Below are 20,551 nucleotides of genomic sequence, written 5' to 3'. Positions count from 1 at the left end.
CTCTTACTGCACCTTCTTCTTCTTTTTCTTCTTTCAGCTGCTTCCTTTAAGGGTTGCCACAGCGGATCATCTTTTTCCATATTACCCTCACTGCAGTACTCGGAGTATTTATATGACTGTATCTGAGTGGGAAATCACAGCAGCAGCTGATCGGAAAGAGAATTATCGGTATACAGAATCAAGCCCACGCTGCCTCAGCCACGGCAAAACGTTTCAAAGCCTTTCCTGTACGGACCTCGCGGTTCAGAAACAGTTTCATCCCAAGAACTATAAACGCACTCAATCAATTGCTCCTCATAGAACTGTTTGTACTTATAAGTACAATTACCCCACTGTAAACTTGCACTACAGTTATAATATTACACAACCTGCGCCACTTTATAAAGCGTATATTTAAATATGATGACGGTATCATTTGTAAGATGAAATGCAGCAAAATATGTTGATTATATTATACACATAAAACTTTAACTTCATTTAAATAATCTGTATCTATACTAATAAAAGGCAAAGCCCTCACTCACTCACTCACTCACTCACTGACTCATCACTAATTCTCCAACTTCCCGTGTAGGTAGAAGGCTGAAATTTGGCAGGCTCATTCCTTACAGCTTACTTACAAAAGTTGGGCAGGTTTCATTTCGAAATTCTACGCCTAATGGTCATAACTGGAAGGTATATTTCTCCATTAACTGTAATGGAGTTGAGCTGGAATGACGTGGGGGGGCGGAGTTTCGTGTGACATCATCACGCCTCCCACGTAATCACGTGAACTGACTGTCAACGCAGAGCGTAGAAAACCAGGAAGACCTCCAAAAAGCGCTTAAGAAAACATGCATTATATAATTGAGAAGGCCGCGAAACAACAAGAAGCGAGCGAGTGACATATACTACCATATTCATGAGTGCTGCTACCTCGGAAAGAAAGCAAGGTGTAAACCTAAACTTTAAATTAAGTTCATAGACAGGCTACCGCTGGCGTTTCACATGCCCACAGGTAATGCGGGATACAAGTTTAATGAGAGGACGCAGGATATAAACGCGAGTTTTGATCACTTTGTAACTAAGTTAAAATTGTAGGTGAAGGGGTGTGCTTATGCAAATTCCGAGAGACTGTGTTTGTGGGGGATTGACAGTTAAGGCGGGTGGGGAGTCACGTCATCATCTCCCTCCCATTCATCTCATTTTCTCTGAGCTGAGCTCTGCTAACGCCGTCTTCAAGCAACTTCGTCAGACTGCCACCAAATACTCACAGAAAAATCCACAAGTTAATACACACGCTGTCTCTAGAGTTTCTCCACACTGAATCCTCCAGGCACTACTTACAAAAGGTCACATTGACAATCGTGTTACGTTATTTTTAAAATCTTTCCTTTTCTTAGCACAAGCACAGCTGAGAAGCTTGATGCATGTGCTCCATAACGTTAAAAATAATGCATTTAATCACACTTTGCATTACAAGCAAAGGGAGCTTTTGTCAATGCATGATTTCCTGGTACACGATTACATTGATCAGCGCATCCCGATTCATTTTACCCTCGCACCACCTTAGTTTGAGAAGAAGTATGAAAAAATATGAGGTTAACACAGAAAAACAGATCACCAATTCAAGCTTTATGAATAATCGATTCGCCATCAATAATTGTTTTGGTAAAGCCATCCTCCTTCCATTTTATAATTTTTCCGCCATTAGCCATGATTAAATGAACGGTAAATAAAGTAAGAGCAAAGCGAGGGTGACTTATTTAGGCAGGCATATATATGACAGCAACACTCATGACAATGTCAATCATGTTACGTTATTATTAAAATGTTTCCTTTTCTTTTCATTACTTCTTTAACACACTACTTCTCGCTGCAGGCGCGGGTATTTTGATATAATATATGAATGACCTCCAAAGAGCGCTGAGACTTTTGATATCATGAACGTGTCTGCAATAACTGTTGTCTCCTGCCCAGCAAAAGTCGAGCAGCCAGCGCGCGTATAGCTGTGCCGGCCTTTGAGACGCTGACTGCGCTTCTGCCTTAAGTCAAAGTGAGCACTTTTAATTTTTTTCATCCTCCCCCTGCGCTATAGCCCAGACAAGTGCAAACACGGGACCCCTTTTCTACACCACGGAAAATAATATTAAGGCGATTCACACTTTCTTTTGCACGTATACGATTATGAGGTCCTCACCTCGGATTATGAAGACACGCATACGAGTGGAGGACTGACAGTGCCATCACAGCCGATTAATGGCGGGGACGTCTCACCAGTCTACACAAGACCCACGCGACTGTCCCCAAAAGGCGATCATAACGCCAGCGAACACATCTCTCTATACTATATAAAAGAAAAAGGCAACTTTCCTTTCTTTACATTCCTTTTTCCTTTTATCCCAAACCAAAGCCTTTCTCTCTTAACACTGCAGAGGACACAAAACTAATTTTCTTTAAATGCCGGTAAGGCACATTACCAGAGGCACAAATTTGAACGTTCACATAGAAAATGTAATTTCTATACCACAGCCGTCGTGTAGCGCCTTTCAAAAGGGATCTACTACCGAGAGATGATCCATATACATTTTAGCTGCTGTTAGTTACTTACCTGTTGTGTTACACAGTCTTTAAAATGTAGTTTACCCAACCACTCCAGTAGTGCTCAATGTACCTGTACTTCTTAAAACGTTAATGTTTTACTGTTTAATAACTTATAGACTATATTTTATTATTTTTCCCTTGCACTCAGTGACCAAAGCTATACACACACATAGACACATACAAACATACACACAAGTATATGTATGTGTATATATATGTATGTATGTGTATATATATATATATATATATACACACACACCCCTATCTACATTATATATATATATATACACACACACACACACACACACACACACACACACACACACACACACACACACACACATACATACATACACACATATATATAATTTATGTGTGTATGTATGTATGTGTGTGTATATATGATGTAGATAGGTATGTATATATATATATATGTGTATATGTAGATATGTATATAGATATGTAGATATGAAGATATGTATGTATATATATGTATATATATGTATGTATGTGTGTGTGTGTGTGAGTGTGTATATATGAGACAGCAGCAATCCAAGCTGTGAGAAAACAATAAAAAGGAGGCGTGTCAGACGTCGTGGTACATTTTCTGATGCAGCTACCGAAAACAACTTTGTGACGCTGCCACCAAATACACAAAAAATTACTTTGACAATCATGTTACATTATTTTTAAAATGTTTCCTTTTTTTTTTTCATAACTTCTTTAACACATGACATCGCTGCTAAGCGCGGGTATTTTGCTATATATAAATGTCACAGCGACACTCATAACAGTGACAAAACAATTACATTGACAATCATGTTACGTTATTTTCAAAATGTTTCCTTTTCTTTCTCTTTCCTTCTTTAACACACTACTTCTCCGCTGCCAAGCGCGGGTATATATATATATATATATATATATATATATAGATAGATAGAGATATATATATATAGATAGATATGAGAACAACACTCATATCAATGACAAAACAATTACATTATCAATCATGTTACGTTATTTTTAAAATTTTTCCTTTTCTTTTTCGTACCTTATTTAACACACTACTTCTCCGCTGCGAAGCGCAGGTATTCTGCTAGTATATATATATATGACAGCAACACTCATCACTCACAACAGTGACAAAACAATTACATTGACAATCATGTTACGTTATTTTCAAAATGTTTCCTTTTCTTTTCATTGCTTCTTTAACACACTACTTCTCCGCTGCGAAGCGCGGGTATTTTGCTAGTTGTTAATAATTAAACATGTGAGGACACAGTGCCGCAGCGCTTACATGTTCACGTATTGTTCCTGCCTCACGCTGTATATTTGCTGAGACTGGCGCGACACTGGAAGGATAGATGGTTGAATAATTAAACACATATTATGAAGATATTTCAATGTTCCTTAACAATTTTGAAGAATCGTCGTTGTAAGCTTACAGATGGCTTAACGTCTATTACAGAGCTGATTGTGTGGCAATTGGGTATTTGGGGAAAGAAAAGTAAGGACAAGAATTGAAGGTTAGTACATTTGAAAGAGACAATACTGCTACAATAAATTATTTCATTGAAGGTCGCGCATGGCGCAGCAGCATCTTGTATGAGACATGAACAATCACTGCACCATCGTGTTCTTAATAACATGCTTTCATTCCAATCATCATGAAAATGATGTCACATATACATCTCAGTATTTCACATACATACAGCACATTGAAGATCAAATACAAAACAAAGCATTTAACGTGCTACTTTAGTTGCGATGGGATTTGAGAAACTAGTAAATTAAATGATTTTAAGATGAAGTTTATGTTCTACTTTAATGGCAAAATAAACTACGCGATTAAAGTGGATATTTCGAGATCGAAGTTAACATTTTGTGCTTTTTTCCTACTCTGTGCCTTTTTTTCTCACTGTACCCTAATAAGCTTCCATATGACACTCAGACGGTGGGCTACGTCTCGCCTTTTCACGGCAACTTTGATATGTGACAACTTCTTTTTTATGTCGGGCACTGTGCGACTTTGTGAACTTGAGCTTGTTTCTCTAACACGCTATGTTACTTGATCAACTTCCTTTTGTTGATTATACCACTGTATAAACCAACAAATAGTATGTTTTTCTTTGCCTCCACTTGGTATTCACTGAAATTCTTATATTTTCCCTCTTGCTTTTGCCATTGCCTTTTCACAGAATGCTGAGCTTAAGGTCTTTTTATATTGATTTGCATATTCTAAGAGGCATAATTCTGGGAGGAGACGGGGCGGGACAGAAGGCACGTGCATGTGCGTTAGGAAGTTGGAGTATGCACAGATTCCTGCATTTGGAATTTTCTGTGCGTAAGCACATTTCGGCTTTTGTGCTTACGTCATGTTATAGTGTGAATTCTACGCATGGCGTTATACATGAGGCCCCTGGACATCAACACATTGATGAATATCCACAAGCCTGGTTTGTAATAGAAATAAAATCTTGCAGTACTTCTTTATATTCCCTGCCCTGTGTCCCAGTTAATACAAAGTACTGTGATTACAGTACACCCCTGAAATTCGCAGGGGTTATGTTCCTAGAGCACCTGCAAACTGTGAAAAACTGCGAATTTTGGATGTGGTTAAAAAAATGCCTACTTTTATAGTTTAATCCCTAAATATGCCCCCAAAACACTTTAATTTCATTTCAAATTCAGCTTAATACATTACCTAAAAAATGTAAAGGTAAAGCAGTATACTGTACAGTACTGTAAGGCTATGTATCCCACAGTGCTAGAGTGTAAAATACTGATGTTACCGCTATATGTACTGTAATTAACTGCAAGCGCGTTTTCATTTCCAGAAGCCTTAAGGTGCAGGGCATTTCGGTGGCATATTGGGGCTTTAAGAAGAACAAAACAGAAAACACAAGAACACTCTTAGCTGGAGATGCGTCACAGGACAGCAGTCAATCAGCAGCAAGGAGAATTGGATAATGCTGTAGCGGTCCAGTACCGCTAAGATTCACACCTTCGAGAAGACGGTGATTTATTTATTTTTATGGTGGAGATTCCAGGGACGCACCCAGCCTTGGCCCGACCTGTACACACTCACAAAAGGAGACAAAAACAAAGCAAACCGGTAATCAAACAGCAAATAAAGAATGTAAAACAAAAACAACGATACCACACCTGTTCCCCATACGGTGATTACACATTATATACAACAAAGCACAAACAAAACACACACAGTAAAGTCCATATACAATGCAACAGATGAAATGTAATGATGAAAATAGATAGTCCAGAGATCCGCACATTGAATGGGAATGTAAAGATAGTCCTACCTGTATATTTCCTGAAATGGTGAAGACGGGTGGACAGGTTCAGGAGCGCTCCTTTCTTCGGAGGATGGCCACAAATCCACTTACAGTCCTCATGTGCACAGGCAGACGGCAGACAATCCAGACGCAAAGCACGAAACAATCCAGGACAAAACGAATAAGTACAGGTAGCCCAACAGAAGGCAGACAGACAGGAACTTGAAACACAAATTACAAAAACTTTTTTTTTTAGGTCATCGGCCCCTTTTTAAAGCCACGCTGACATCCTTTGACCCCAACAGCCCCTGCACCCTCAGCAGAAGACCAGTCAGAGCCACTGCAGGGATTGCTGGGAGTTGCAATTTCAAATTCTATTGGCTACTTTCACTATCCCAGTCTCCCCTCTCTATCTCTTGGGTGGGGGTTGAATTTTGCTTTGATTTGTTAAATTTGACTTGACTGCATGGAATGTTATCTGTTTCTAATTAAAATCAATAAAAATATTAAAATAATAATATTAATTTTGTTTTTTTCTGCAATTTCACCAAATTTCAATCAAATCCATCCAGTCTTTGATTTTTATATTGTGTTTTGTTTACCTCTAAATATTGATATATTGAAATTTTCTTATTTAGTAGATACCTACTGCCCATCCTTGGCATGAATATTGGAGCACAACCACCAGGATGGGCTTTGAGCCCTGTATCTGTGAGACAGTATGTTATTAATTAAAATATTTTTTTTTCATACAGAAATGTTTATTGTATTAATTAAGGATATATAACAATATGTTAAGCCTTATATCCTAATTTCATTGTAATTTTTGCATAGTTCTATTTTGAAAACTTTCACAAAATTCTTATCTTATGTGAGTATAAAGAGTAAAAATTACCTGTTCTGTATATCTCATTTGTCTCTCATATACCCTATACTAGTTTTTAGCTATGCTTCCTTTTTTATTTGCTACTATAAAGCTGCTGTTAATAATTTGATAATATGAATTGCAACCCATAATTACTTTGCAGTGCTGCTAGAATGTTAGAAATTAATTTCAAAAAACAATTCATTTGGAAATACTATATTCCATTGCTGTCCATGCACTGAAGTCTACTGCCATATAGATATATAAGTTTAGTTTAATGAGTTTTTTTTGGAGAGAATGATGTAAATGTCACAGGAGAACAAAAAAAAATCATATGGAGTAGAATTCTAATGGTGACTTAAGTATAACAACAAAAAAGGCCAAATATAGGTAGTCCACAGCCTGACATTTTTTAATAACTTTTAATGGTTCCATGATATTTTATATAAGACAAAAAGCACACTGATGTGTTTAAGAGCTATTTGTTTTATGGATCGACATGGCTGTCTTTTAGTTTAAAGTTGTGAACCATGTAATGCTTTAATGAGACTTTGCTGCCCAGCTGCAGACAAGTTTAAATCAATAGTTTGTCTCCACAAATGGGGGAGAATTTTACACATCTTCTATAATTAAAGCATACTGCTATACAAATACAGAAGGCTCTTGGGGTGAGTTTGGAAAAGATCAGATTAAGATTCCAGTGCTTTAAGTCAAACAGAAATGATCAAACACATTAATATCTTTTTTTAACATTATTGAGCAAAACATTCTTGGAAGGCATAGAAACATACTGTAGAAAACTGCTGTAAAAAATAAAAGCCCTGGAAATCTTGAATTATGGGTTTTTGTAGTTCTGTTTCAGCTTTTAGTCCTCGTACATTATTTGGAAAATAGCAAAGCAAACAGCTTTTTGGCAGTTAGCAATACAATAGGAAAATAAAATGTTAAATACCACGTACTACTTTTGAAATTCTGGTTACAATATATCATTTGTCATACAAATATTCCCCCAATAATGAACTGAAAACTGTGCTACTGTATGATGCACTTACCATACGCATGAAAATGAGAGAAAAACCCTATTATAAACAGACAATAATTGTGAGGGGTAATGAATCACCTTTCTTAGCTGTTGGATATGATCTAGTAGCCAAGTGTGTCCAGAACCACAGTGTGTCCTAAAAGTCAATTCCCAAGGTTAGCAGCCATCACGGAATGACTTAAATGGAGTAATGGAGCTGGGTAAGCTGTATGAAAATAATTAGGAAGAAAGTGTGTGTACATAAAAGGGGCAAAGGGAGCGTCAACATTTTAAAACGGGGAATATCCACAAATTTAGTCCCTTGTAGCCAAAGAAAAATAATTTTATTTAATTAGAATATAATTAGTGTAAACAACAGAAACCATCAATCTGGAGGAGTTTTGCCATCTGTCTGTCTTCAACCTAGCCCTTACTCTACTTTCTGTTTTCTAAAAGAAATATCCATAATTGTTCTCTGTGGATTCATTATATCTACCCTATTCTATATAAATTCTTAGGAAACGTTACAATTTAAAGCTGTTTGAAAATTATGTTTCTTGTGCAATGAGAAATGTCCGTAAAATATGAATTGCAGTAGCACCATTTGTGATTAAAATATAAAATAATAATAATATTAAAATAACTGACAAAATCCAAATTTGCCCATTTATTCTTTCTATCTTTGTGGGGTTTCTCCTTGTCCTGTTGTTTGGCTCCCACATTTCAAATTCATATGTTTTATTTAGGTGGATTGATGACTTTTTACTGGCCTAGTGTTTGACTGTTTATGTGTGTGTGTCCTTTGGTACAATTATTAATCCATCATGGATTACCTCCTGCCTGTGTTGTTGTGAAAAGACCTAGCTTGTTACATCACTGAATTTAGATTCATTTGGTTTGGAAAATGGATTTGTGTGCAAAATTTGATGGTTATATTATGAAATGCTGTTTCAACCTTATATATATATATATAATATAACTATAATAAAATAGAATATTATCTGACATAATAAAACAAAAAATGTTAAAGTCACAAATATATATCCATCCATCAATTCCCTGGACTAAATTCAAATTTTTTTTTAAATTTTCAATTCATTGTCATGAAGGACATACTTCAATACTGCTAGTACGAGAGGCAAAGCAGAAACCATAAAGTCACCAGGCCACCATAAAGTAAAATTACCTACTCTCACCTATTTTATAACTGTCTTATTTAGAATCACCAGAAATAAAGTATTCTGGAACAAGAATGAAATGGAAATGTCTAGAGGTATATTGCAAAAATGATAGATACTGCACAATTGTGCTGTCCATGGATACTTTAGTTACTGTAGCAGAAATTGATAATTTACATGATAAGAATGTGCCATCTGCACACAGACACACACAGCCATGGGCAGCTATATAGAAACAATTAAAAATGTAAACAATAAATTGAAAAATTTTAGTGCTTCATAGCTTTATTAAAGAATGATTATCTTTAAAATATCAGTTGCAGAAAGGCACACTAGCACTCTGTTTGAATTGCCATTACCACTAGCAAGTAAAATGCTGCATAGTAAGAGATAAGTGTCTTCCACCCATAGGATTTGTTTCTGACTCACTTTAATTACTACAGCATTTTTTTCCAGATAAAGTGACTTTTGTTTATCTCCAAATGGAGTGAAAAATAAAGACTAAAGCATGCTTATGAAATAAGGAAGTCAAACAAGCACCATCTTTCAAAAGTTTTAAACTATTGCTATGACATTTTACAAAATATTTAAATAACTTTTGTCTTGTTATTTGAATTATACTTCTGTCAGTGACAAGAAAGACAATAACAAAATCAGAAGCATGCAGTTATTGATTACAGATCTGTGCAGAAGTTTTAGAAAGAAAAGAGTTCCACAAGAAAAAGTAAAAAAGATACAAAACCTTAAGATAAATGTGGTATTTATATTTATACAATATTTTATAAAGATGTACCCAAATTTCACTGGAAAGAGGTGATGAATGTAAAGTTTTTGAAACAGTTTGGAGTTGTCTTTATTCATAATAAGTACAATAATTAGTGAGCATGGCAGCTGTTTCCCCATATTTGATTAGCTTTTCATTAAGACGAAACATGCTGTTCATGTAATGTCAGTTCATTTAATATAAAAGATTAGATTTAAAAAGAATTCTAATTTGAACAGAAATGAGAATGAGAATGCCTTTTTATTGTCACTCTACACATGTACAATGAGATTAAAAGCAGCTCCTTCAGTGCAGACATATATGTAGAACACAACAAGTAAATAAACAAATGGTGCAAAAAGTTCTGCAACACTATATACATATACATATGGAAAGAATAATAACTGCTGCACTATTGGGTTATTGCACATTATTTAAATACTGGAAAGAATAAATAACTATTGCACTATTGGGTTATTGCACATTATTTAAACATTTCACAATAATGATGATCATGTACAGTGAGTAGTGGATGTTGGACCCTGAAAGTAATAATATTGTACAGTATACAGATACTGCACAGTTATTATCAGTACCATTTAGATATTGGATATTGCACAGTTGATGGACAGAAGGAAGTCGAGGGGTTGGGGGGTTAGACTGTGTAGTCAGTGCATGTGTGAGTTTAGAATGGTTATGGCTTTTGGGAAAAAACTGTTCTTGAGTCTGTTTGTCCTTGTTGTGATGCACCTGTAGGGCAACAGGTCAAACAGATCAGAGCCAGGGTGGGAGCTGTCCTTGATGATGTTTTTTGCTCTGCTGAGGCAGCGGGAGGTGTAAATGTCCATCAGGGAGGGGAGAGGGCAGCAAATGATCTTCTGTGCTGCCTTTACTACTCTCTGAAGCCTCTCCCTGTCTGCCATGGTGCAACTGCCGTACCATACTGCGATATAATACGTCAGCAGGCTCTCAATGGATGAGCGGTAGAAGGTCAGTAGCAGGTTGGAGTCAAGGTTGTGCTTTCTGAGGACCCTCAGGAAGTGTAACAAGCTGCTGAGCCTTCTTGATGACTGCTGTGATGTTGTCTGCCCAGGAGATGTCAGCGGAGATAAGAACGCCAAGAAACTGGAAGGTATGGACCTTCTCCACACACTCACCGTTGATGTAAAGGGGGGCTAAGTCGGTGCTGTGCCTCCTGAAGTCGACAATCATCTCCTTGGTTTTCCTGGTGTTCACAGCCAGATTGTTCTTTGAACACCAGACTGCCAACTTCAGGGCCTCCTCTCTGTAAGCTGCCTCGTCTCCCTTTGAGATGAGTCCGACCACTGTGGTGTCATCAGCAAACTTGACGATGAGGTTGTTGTTGTGGGTCGGAATGCAGTTGTAGGTGTAGAGACAGTACAGAAGGGGGCTCAGCACACAGCCTTTTGGGGTACCGGTGTTCAGTGTGCGAATGGAGGAGAGGTGGGGGCCGAGTCTCACAGTCTGAAGCCGGTTGTTAAGAAAGTCTTTTATCCAGACACATGTGAGAGGGAAGAGGCCAGGAGTGACCAGTTTGGTGATGAGAATGTCAGGAATGATTGTATCTATCTATCTATCTATTAAAAGCTGAGCTGTAATCCACAAAGAGCATCCGGATGTAGCTTTGCTGCTGCTCCAGATGGCTCAGCACAGAGTGAAGAGCTACAGCGATGGCGTCTTCTGTAGATCTGTTTGCACAATATGCGAATTGGTAGGGATCAAACTCTTGGGGGAGGTAGTCCTTGATGTGCTGGAGAGCCAGTCTCTCGAAGCACTTCATGATTACTGGAGTGAGGCCCACAGGGCGATAATAATTTAGGTTGATGATGCGAGACTTCTTCGGCACTGGTATGATTGTGGCTAATTTTAGGCAGGACGGAATGACTGCCTGGGCTAGGGAGAGGTTGAAGATTCTGGTGAAGATACAGGTGAGTTCGTGGGCACACGCTCTGAGCACCCTACCAGGCACTCCATCTGGGCTGGCAGCCTTCTTGGGGTTCACTGCCAGGAGCACCCGTCTGACATTGTGCCCTTTTACAGTGATTGGAGCAGTGGAGGAACATGGTGAGGGTGGGAGCAGGCAAGTGCTGCTGTTGTGATGATTCAAAGTGAGCAAAGAAGCAGTTTAGCTCTTCTGCTAGCTGCGCACTCAGATCTCCTGTTGTTGCATCACAGGCTCTGTAGTTTGTGATATTTTGTATTCCCTGCCACACCTCTCATGTATTGTGGCTGGACAGGTGGGACTCTATGCTCCTCTTATGGTCCGTCTTGGCTTTTTTACTTTGCCTTTTATGTTTCATTATGAGTTTTAGTTTAATATTATTTTAAGCTCACTTCCATGTCTTGTGAGATATGCTGTCCATTAGGCATCCAAATTATTTTACATGCACTTTGTGTTGTTTATCATTTCTGTCAAAGTCCATTTAAGTGTTGTTTCATTAATCCCCATTGCTAGTAATTAGAAGTATTTCTTGTCAGTGACTAAAAGTATGGCTTATGATTATTGTACTCCTGTAAGTTATTTTTTTGATGGAAATCATCACTAAAATTGATGAGATGTCTGTGTTTCTGACAAAACTATTATGAGTTCACCCATCCTGTTTGTTTTCATTATTTGTGTAAAATCTTATGTGTGATCAGCATGTATAATGTGTCATTGACTTTACATTTTATTATTGTCTCCTGCCAGTTTACATATTAATGAGAGGTGACAAAATAATTTTGTGTTAATAATATATTAGCTGTAGTGGGATGTTATATATCTTAAAATAATTTAAAAAGTTCAAATGAATGACTGGCTGTGATGCATAAATAACAGTGTCTAAAGTGCAGTTTAATTTGCTGTTGAGCAAATTATCCAAATGAAAAAACTGGATATAGTATATGTGTAGTCACAAACAGAAATAATAATTGCAGTTCATTTCAAAAAAAGTTTTGGAAGAAATTTTAATTATTACATCTCATCTCAAAGCAGCACAGATGAATGATAGTGAACACAGCAAATAAATAATTTTTGTTCTGTTTCTGTTTCTGTTAACGTCCTAGATATGTCTAATTGTCATCTGTGCTAACACTCCACTGCACATTAGCACGTCTGCTGTGTCATTTGTCCTCAGCAAAATTGTTTGAACATTGCCGGAACTCCATCCTACCATATGTAAGTTAGAATACATTACATGTACCAAGAAATTCTGGCACAACATCTAATGGTTTACATTTTATAATGAGTGAGGTAATTACTCCTATAATAAAGACCTCTTTGCATTGGGGTCCAGAGAAAAACACAAAGAAAATACTTTTAAGGAAAGATGATCCTTGTTGTGCCATGTTCTGTGTGAAAGGGGGAATTAGAGTTGAATTAAGATTGCTATAAGCACAATCTAAATTTTGCTTCTTCTCCCATCTGTGTTATTGTCCATCCAGGTTTTCTTCATGTCTTCCAGTTTTTTTCTGTATCCAAAAAAATATGTAATTGGTTGATTGAAAAGTGTGAATTGGTTCAATGCAAGTGTATATATGAGAATGCTAAACAATGATTTTTGCTTCGAACTTAGTCCTGACAGACTAGTTTCCAGCTCCATAGAACTCAATAATGGAACAAGAGTGAAATAATTGAATATAGTTTTGTCAAGTTTGACTTGGTTGTATGGAATGTTACTTGCTTTTAATAAATTCAATAAAATGAAAATAAATAAATTAGTTATTATTCTATCTCAAAACATAAGCACCCTATCAAATAAATATTCTCAACACAATGACTATGTAAAAATAAGGAAAAATTAGAATAATTAATTTCTAAAAGGCAACAACACAATAGGAGAAATTTGTTTCAATGCCGTTCATTCAGACACAGTGAAACAGAATGGTGAATGGGGTCTTACAATTGGGTTTCTGAAAAAAATGAACTTAAGTCAGTGCTTCACAGAATGTATTATTCCTTAGTTTGTGCTTGAAGTTAAGATCTGACATCTCATTCATATCTTTTCATTTACTCAGGGTTAGACTTTATCTGTTTCTGATGTCTTTGAGTGCCTGCCTTTTTGGCAGAAGTTTTGGCTATGTTCTTGAATAGCATTACTATTCTAATGTTGTTTATTAACATGGCTCATCATAGAGTCTAATTCTGTTATATTTTTTTTCTGGAGGAATAACACAAGTATTTTATGTGTGTGTTTTGTACCTTTTCATTTTCATCTGGCACTCTGACTTCTGCCGAAATCCACAGATACTGATGTTACTTCAGATGCCCTGCTGTAGCTGTGTGCATGAGTATGACTTTCAGTGAGATTTTTCTTCCTATTCAATCAAAATAGTCCCTTCACCCAGTGCTGTTTTAACGGTCTGTGGATGTCATTGACTCTAATGGATAAAGTGGTCAAAACAATGAATAGATAGATGGATGTATAGTCTTTTAAGTTGGCTTTACCATAGGAAAAAAATATCCTGTGTCAAATAAAACGAGAAAAAGTACAAAAAGTTTTGGGGTATTCACCCCATATAATTGAAAATTGGGTTTACAATTAAAGAAAAAAACAACAACATCTCTTTACAAAGTTGAATCCAGAACAGAACTGATGTGTGACAAACAAAATGGTGTTTTTAAAGCTGGGGGGTGGGGAAGTGACGTCATCGGTTCCGGAAACCGAAATGGATGTTGCCGGAACCAGAAGTGAGTCACCGACCCTGGAACTGGGGCCCAGGTGGAATTTCCTGTGGTCGGTCTGCAGAAAATGTGGTCGGTGCACTCTGTTACCCCCTGGTCCAGCATGGAGTTACCCACTTTAATGCCCTTTAGCTGCCTCCCATGAGCACGTGTGACCCCTGTTTATCAACTGAAGGACTGATGCCCCATCCTGGGTTGGTTCTTACCTTTCAGGTGGTGCCGTTGGAATAGGCTCTTGCCCCTTAGACCTTGAAACAGGATAAGTGGACTCAGTAATGAATGGTTGGAATGATGGATGACATGATTTGTGAGGTGATTTGCAGTTGGAATCCTCAGTAGTTCTAACAGCTTTCTCAACTATCTGCTTTTAGTCAGAGACTGCAATGACATTCTTACATTGTCAAGCTCTTTAGAGTATCATAGACACTGTGTACCCATTATTCTGTTGTTTTGATGACATATGTAAGAATGGGGACTTGCATTAAAAACAAACCATGAACTACATCTAATGATTTGGCTCCTGTTTTAAGGGACTTTCAGATACAATAAGACAGTTTCCATTTGTGAGGTCTTGGCTTCCCAGATTTATCCTGTTTCCCAACTGCCATTGCTCTTGACTGACACTAACTCTTCAGCTCCTACCATCCCACATCTGGTGACAGGCACCTGGGCATCATGAGCTTACAAGCAATCACATACCCCAGGCCTGCCATCAGATTTCCTTGTTCTTTTTATTTATTAGAAGAAAAACATGGATTATTCATTGTCTTGGTATTTCTATTTTTCACTTCCTGTTGAAAAATTTATTTTCACATGCAAATTTATTTCTTTATGTTCCCATGCCTCTTCATGATTTAGTCAAAAATATGTATGGGCAGTTCTTAAGTCTGCATGGCATAAATCCTGCTGTGAGTTATTTATTATATCACAAACCTGTTCTCTTATTTTCCAAGTAAAAAATATCTTATTTATGAAGTTGATTTTTGCTAAGGTTAAGGAAAGGGAAGTGTTTAATTTCTATTGAGTATGGACTACACTTGAGAGACAAGTTTACAGACAAAACAGCCGCAAACAAAAGGGCTGGAATTTCTTTGTAAACTTTTATAACAGAGTCACTAGAAAAAGTTCTTCATTTTTTAACCCTACAACTGACATGGATTCCTTTGAGTGGTAATTCAAAAACCATTTCAGCATTTCTCTGAAATATTTTTGCTTTTGTTAATGTTCTTACATTTTCTGATGTGCTTTATTAATTGAAAGATTAACATATTGACTGAGCTGCAGAAAGGATTTGGAAGAAGATTCCCTGCACAGATGATTATATAATGAATATTCATTCGTTCATTTTCTGAACCTGATAATTCTCACATATGGTTGGGGTGCTGGAGATGCTCCTTTTTATTAACCCAGTAGTTTGTGTTTTAGCAATGCTGTGTCTGCACGTTAAATGGAAGGTCACAACATAATCAGGGACTTTGTAACTATTCATTTCCTTATGCTAATTTTTATTACAGGTTTACAGGACACTAGGGCCCATACTTATAGCACTGGAGAATAAAAAGGACTCAATCCTGTGTGCAGTGCCAAATCCTTCACCCACTTAGACCAGGCCAACGTGAACCACTTGTTTTTGGATTGTGGAAAGAAGCTGGCATAATCATGATAAATGTAAGTGGATAAATGAAGAACATGCAAAATATACATAAAGCATCTGGGCATAAATATGAATCCAGGGGACAAGACTTATGAGATAGCAATGTTAACCCCTTCACTGTTAGCCAGTAACTGCTGCAATAAAAACTGACAAAAGTTGATAGTTGATACTTTTAGACTTTTATTTGTCCACCAGGGTAAATTTTAAATTTCAAATATATTGTGAGCCACTAGGGGCATACTGCCACCCTAACCTGGACACAGACAGGTAGGAGACAGGTTTTACCACACTACACACGTTTATTTACAGTTTTACTTGCCCAAAATACCATTCAACCCAACACACCAATACCATTCAGTCCCTTCTTGCCATCAGTTCTTCTCCCTCCACTCCTCCTCAGTCTTTGTCCTCTCCTCCTGACTCTGGCCAACTTATGGAGTGAGGCTGCTCCTTTTTATAAGGCACCTGGACGGACTCCAGGTGCCTAACAAGCTTCTTCCGGCCATACTTCCGGGTGTGGTAGAAGCGTAACCAAATAATGCCCTGCCACGGGTTCCAACAAGGTTGTGCTCCCATGCTCATAACCTTTCACCCCACTGGAAGCCAAGGGGGCTGCCCTCGATTGGCCCAGGGGAGAAACTGTCCCACCAATACTCTCTCTCCTGGTCTTTCCCCACTCTGGGTGTCCTGGCCCGGTAAGGATTCTCGACACCCGCCACAATATATATATATATATATATATATATATATATATACAGGTGCCGGTCATAAAATTAGAATATCATGACAAAGTTGATTTATTTCAGTAATTCCATTCAAAAAGTGAAACTTGTATATTAGATTCATTCATTACACACAGACTGATGTATTTCAAATGTTTATTTCTTTTAATTTTGATGATTATAACTGACAACTAATGAAATTCCCAAATTCGGTATCTCGGAAAATTAGAATATCAATTAAGACCAATGCAAAAAAAGGATTTTTAGAAATGTTGGCCAACTGAAAGGTATGAACATGAAAAGTATGAGCATGTACAGCACTCAATATTTAGTTGGGGCTCCTTTGGCCTGGATTACTGCAGCAATGTGGCGTGGCATGGAGTCGATCAGTCTGTGGCACTGCTCAGGTGTTATGAGAGCCCATGTTGCTCTGATAGTGGCCTTCAGCTCTTCTGAATTGTTGGGTCTGGCATATTGCATCTTCCTCTTCACAATACCCCATAGATTTTCTATGGGGTTAAGGTCAGCGAGTTTGCTGGCCAATCAAGAACAGGGATACCATGGTCCTTAAACCAGGTACTGGTAGTTTTGGCACTTTGTGCTGGTGCCAGGTCCTGTTGGAAAATGAAATCTGCATCTCCATAAAGTTCGTCAGCAGCAGGAAGCATGAAGTGCTCTAAAACTTCCTGGTAGACGGCTGCGTTGACCTTGGACCTCAGAAAACACAATGGACCAACACCAGCAGATGACATGGCACCCCAAACCATCACTGACTGTGGAAACTTTACACTGGACCTCAAGCAACGTGGATTCTGTGCCTCTCCTCTCTTCCTCCAGACTCTGGGACCTTTCCAAAGGAAATGCAAAATTTACTTTCATCAGAGAACATAACTTTGAACCAATCAGCAGCAGTTTTGTCTTTAGCCCAGGCGAGACGCTTCTGACGCTGTCTCTTGTTCAAGAGGGGCTTGACACAAGGAATGCGACAGCTGAAACCCATGTCTTGCATACATCTGTGCGTGGTGGTTCTTGAAGCACTGACTCCAGCTGCAGTCCAAACTTTGTGAATCTCCCCCACAGTTTTGAATGGGTTTTGTTTCACAATCCTCTCCAGGGCGCGGTTATCCCTATTGCTTGTACACTTTTTCCTACCACATCTTGTCCTTCCCTTCGCCTCTCTATTAATGTGCTTGGACACAGAGCTCTGTGAACAGCCAGCCTCTTTAGCAATGACCTTTTGTGTCTTGCCCTCCTTGTGCAAGGTGTCAATGGTCGTCTTTTGGACAACTGTCAAGTCAGCAGTCTTCCCCATGATTGTGTAGCCTACAGAACTAGACTGAGACTGACTATTTAAAGGCATTTGCAGGTGTTTTGAGTTAATTAGCTGATTAGAGTGTGGCACCAGGTGTCTTCAATATTGACCCTTTTCACAATATTCTAATTTTCCGAGATACTGAATTTGGGACTTTCATTAGTTGTCAGTTATAATCATCAAAATTAAAAGAAATAAACATTTGAAATACATCAGTCTGTGTGTAATGAATGAATCTAATTTACAAGTTTCACTTTTTGAATGGAATTACTGAAATAAATCAACTTTGTCATGATATTCTAATTTTATGACTGGCACCTGTATATAATAAAACCAGAAACAACACCCCCACCAAACATACATGGGAACTTCTAGCTTGGATAAAGGAGAGCTGCTGTTGTCAATAACAGGGTTGTAGGTGGCAGTGAGATGAGGTCAGTCCTGCTCAGATTGCACCACAGGTTTATATTTAAAATCATCAACATTTGAGCAGAGCGGGTCCAGCTGGTACAGAAGATTACTTCCTTGTTTGAAGCCACAGCTTTCATGAAATACACAGTTATATACATATATACATCACAGTTTGAAGTCCAAATTCTAGCTTTCCAGTAATGTATTGCCTTCCATAGACAACATCCATGAATTTCTTAAACTCAGTTCAGGGTTGTATGGGAGCTGAATCCATCTTAGCAGCACTAGGAACAAGGCAGAGGCCAATACTGAATGAGGCACTGCACAAAACATTCATGTACACATCTACCATCCATTCGTTCACAATTTAGGCTTACCAAAACGTAACAACATCACATTGTCAAACCTGTATAATCCAATTCAAGATCCTAGGGTTCATCAGCATTTGGTGCAAACCATGAATCAGCCAAGATCCACTCATACATATGCCTACTGTACTAATTTAAAATTGCCAATTAACATGTCTTGGTGTGGTGGTGGTGGAAGGAAGTTCAGACACATGTAAGACATTCAAACTCTACACAGATAGAGAATGGGTGCAGGATTTAAACCCCTCACACTAGGTCTGTAGGAGAGCAACATTAACCACTGTGCCAGAATGTTAAGCAGTGAGCTGTTAGGGCATAAAATTGCTAAAAGGAGTCATTTTTTATTTATCTAACACCTACAAACATGCATTGTATTTACTGTAACAATTACACACCCTACTGAGTACATCATTAAAGAATTTGTCCACAGAGGGATTTATTTATTAGCAAACTTTATTCTCTCAAGTATTGAAAGCTGATTATCAAATTATCATGGGCATTATGGTTGAGATGAGCTTCTTATTCTTGATTATACTTTATATTGTCCATCTTACTCATTTAATAACTTTTGCCAGTTCCATCATCTGGCCCAGTAGGCCCATGAGCTTATGTAGATTTACTTTATTATATGATAAGAAAAACACTGAGTTAATTGTTTTCCGTGTGCTTTTCATCAACTATCGCCAAGTGTGTGGTTGTACAAGTAAAGCAACTTATAAATGTAAAGATAGAATTTTATGTCTGTATTGTCCAAAATATGGTGTCAGATGATGTTAATTAATTGATTGTCTAGGAGGCTGTTGAAAGAAAATGTTATTTGAAACTTCCTGTCTTTAAAAAAGGATTTGGGTTATGTATGCATTCAGTTTCAGTGATTTACTATTATGTGAATGGTTTAAAATCATAAAAAGACTAATATATCATAATATTTTAAGTATATTTCAAATCAGTAATATTCATAACTCTTATGTGCTGCCAGATTGGAGACTGAACAGTAAATTGATTTAAATGCAGATTCCATTTGCCCTTAATCGTTGATCTAATCCTTTTTTTTACTTAGAAGTTATAAAAGAAATTGACAAATGCAAAGGAAATACATTATTCATATACCCTATATTCTGTATATATACTTTTTTCTTCAAATGAAGTGAAGCTTGCCTGTTTAATCTTTATCTGCTTCAGTGGAAGTCAAACCTCTGGATTTTGCCTTGCTAATGTGCCAGTATAAATAATTAATACTAATAAGTGAGGCACTGCAGCGCTGTGCTCCCTTATCACTTCCTCCTGTCTTTATTTTAGTCCTCCTCCTTAGGAGCTATGACTTCTCTAGCACTATATATCTTCTATTCAGCTAATCATAATGGCTTTTTGGCACACCTATCAGCCACTTCCTTTTCCTTCTCCTGCTCAATTTTTGTACCAGTGTCTATTTTAATCCAACAAAAATAAATCCTTTAAAATGAAAGTTGATTGCTTTTGACTTCTTATGTAGCATAGGTTATAATAATAGAAAGTTGTAATAAGAAAATCTTCCATGACTCATCAATACAAGTTTAATTATTTAATCTGTTTGTATTCTTAACTTTCCCTTTTTATTTAAAAATATCTTTTCCATTAGATTTGTTACTTCTGCTACCTCACAGCTCCACAACCAGCACTCAGATCTTATCCTGCTCATAATCTTTTTGTGCTTC

At 37.5% G+C, this 20,551-nt stretch overlaps 1 protein-coding gene across 5 annotated transcripts in view; it reads left to right on the top strand.

The window, feature by feature from the left end:
* Nucleotides 1–20,551, top strand: part of LOC120525558 (heparan sulfate glucosamine 3-O-sulfotransferase 5) — a 243,886-nt gene that overhangs the window by 132,815 nt on the left and 90,520 nt on the right. The window contains exons 1-2 of one of the 5 annotated variants that reach the window (XM_039747957.1): nucleotides 6,580–6,598; nucleotides 15,905–16,058. The exons of 2 other annotated variants lie outside the window; for them this stretch is intronic. The gene's annotated coding sequence lies outside the window, so the exon portion shown is untranslated. Of the gene's footprint in view, nucleotides 1–6,579; nucleotides 6,599–12,860; nucleotides 12,885–15,904; nucleotides 16,059–20,551 lie in introns of those variants that run through there. 2 more of the 5 variants (XM_039747956.1, XM_039747954.1) reach the window with 2 other exon arrangements.

Source organism: Polypterus senegalus, chromosome 3 (genome assembly GCF_016835505.1).
Source record: "Polypterus senegalus isolate Bchr_013 chromosome 3, ASM1683550v1, whole genome shotgun sequence".
In the NCBI taxonomy this organism is placed as follows: domain Eukaryota; kingdom Metazoa; phylum Chordata; class Cladistia; order Polypteriformes; family Polypteridae; genus Polypterus; species Polypterus senegalus.
The sequence above is the reverse complement of the archived record's forward strand: the minus strand, read 5'-3'. Positions and strand labels throughout refer to the sequence as shown.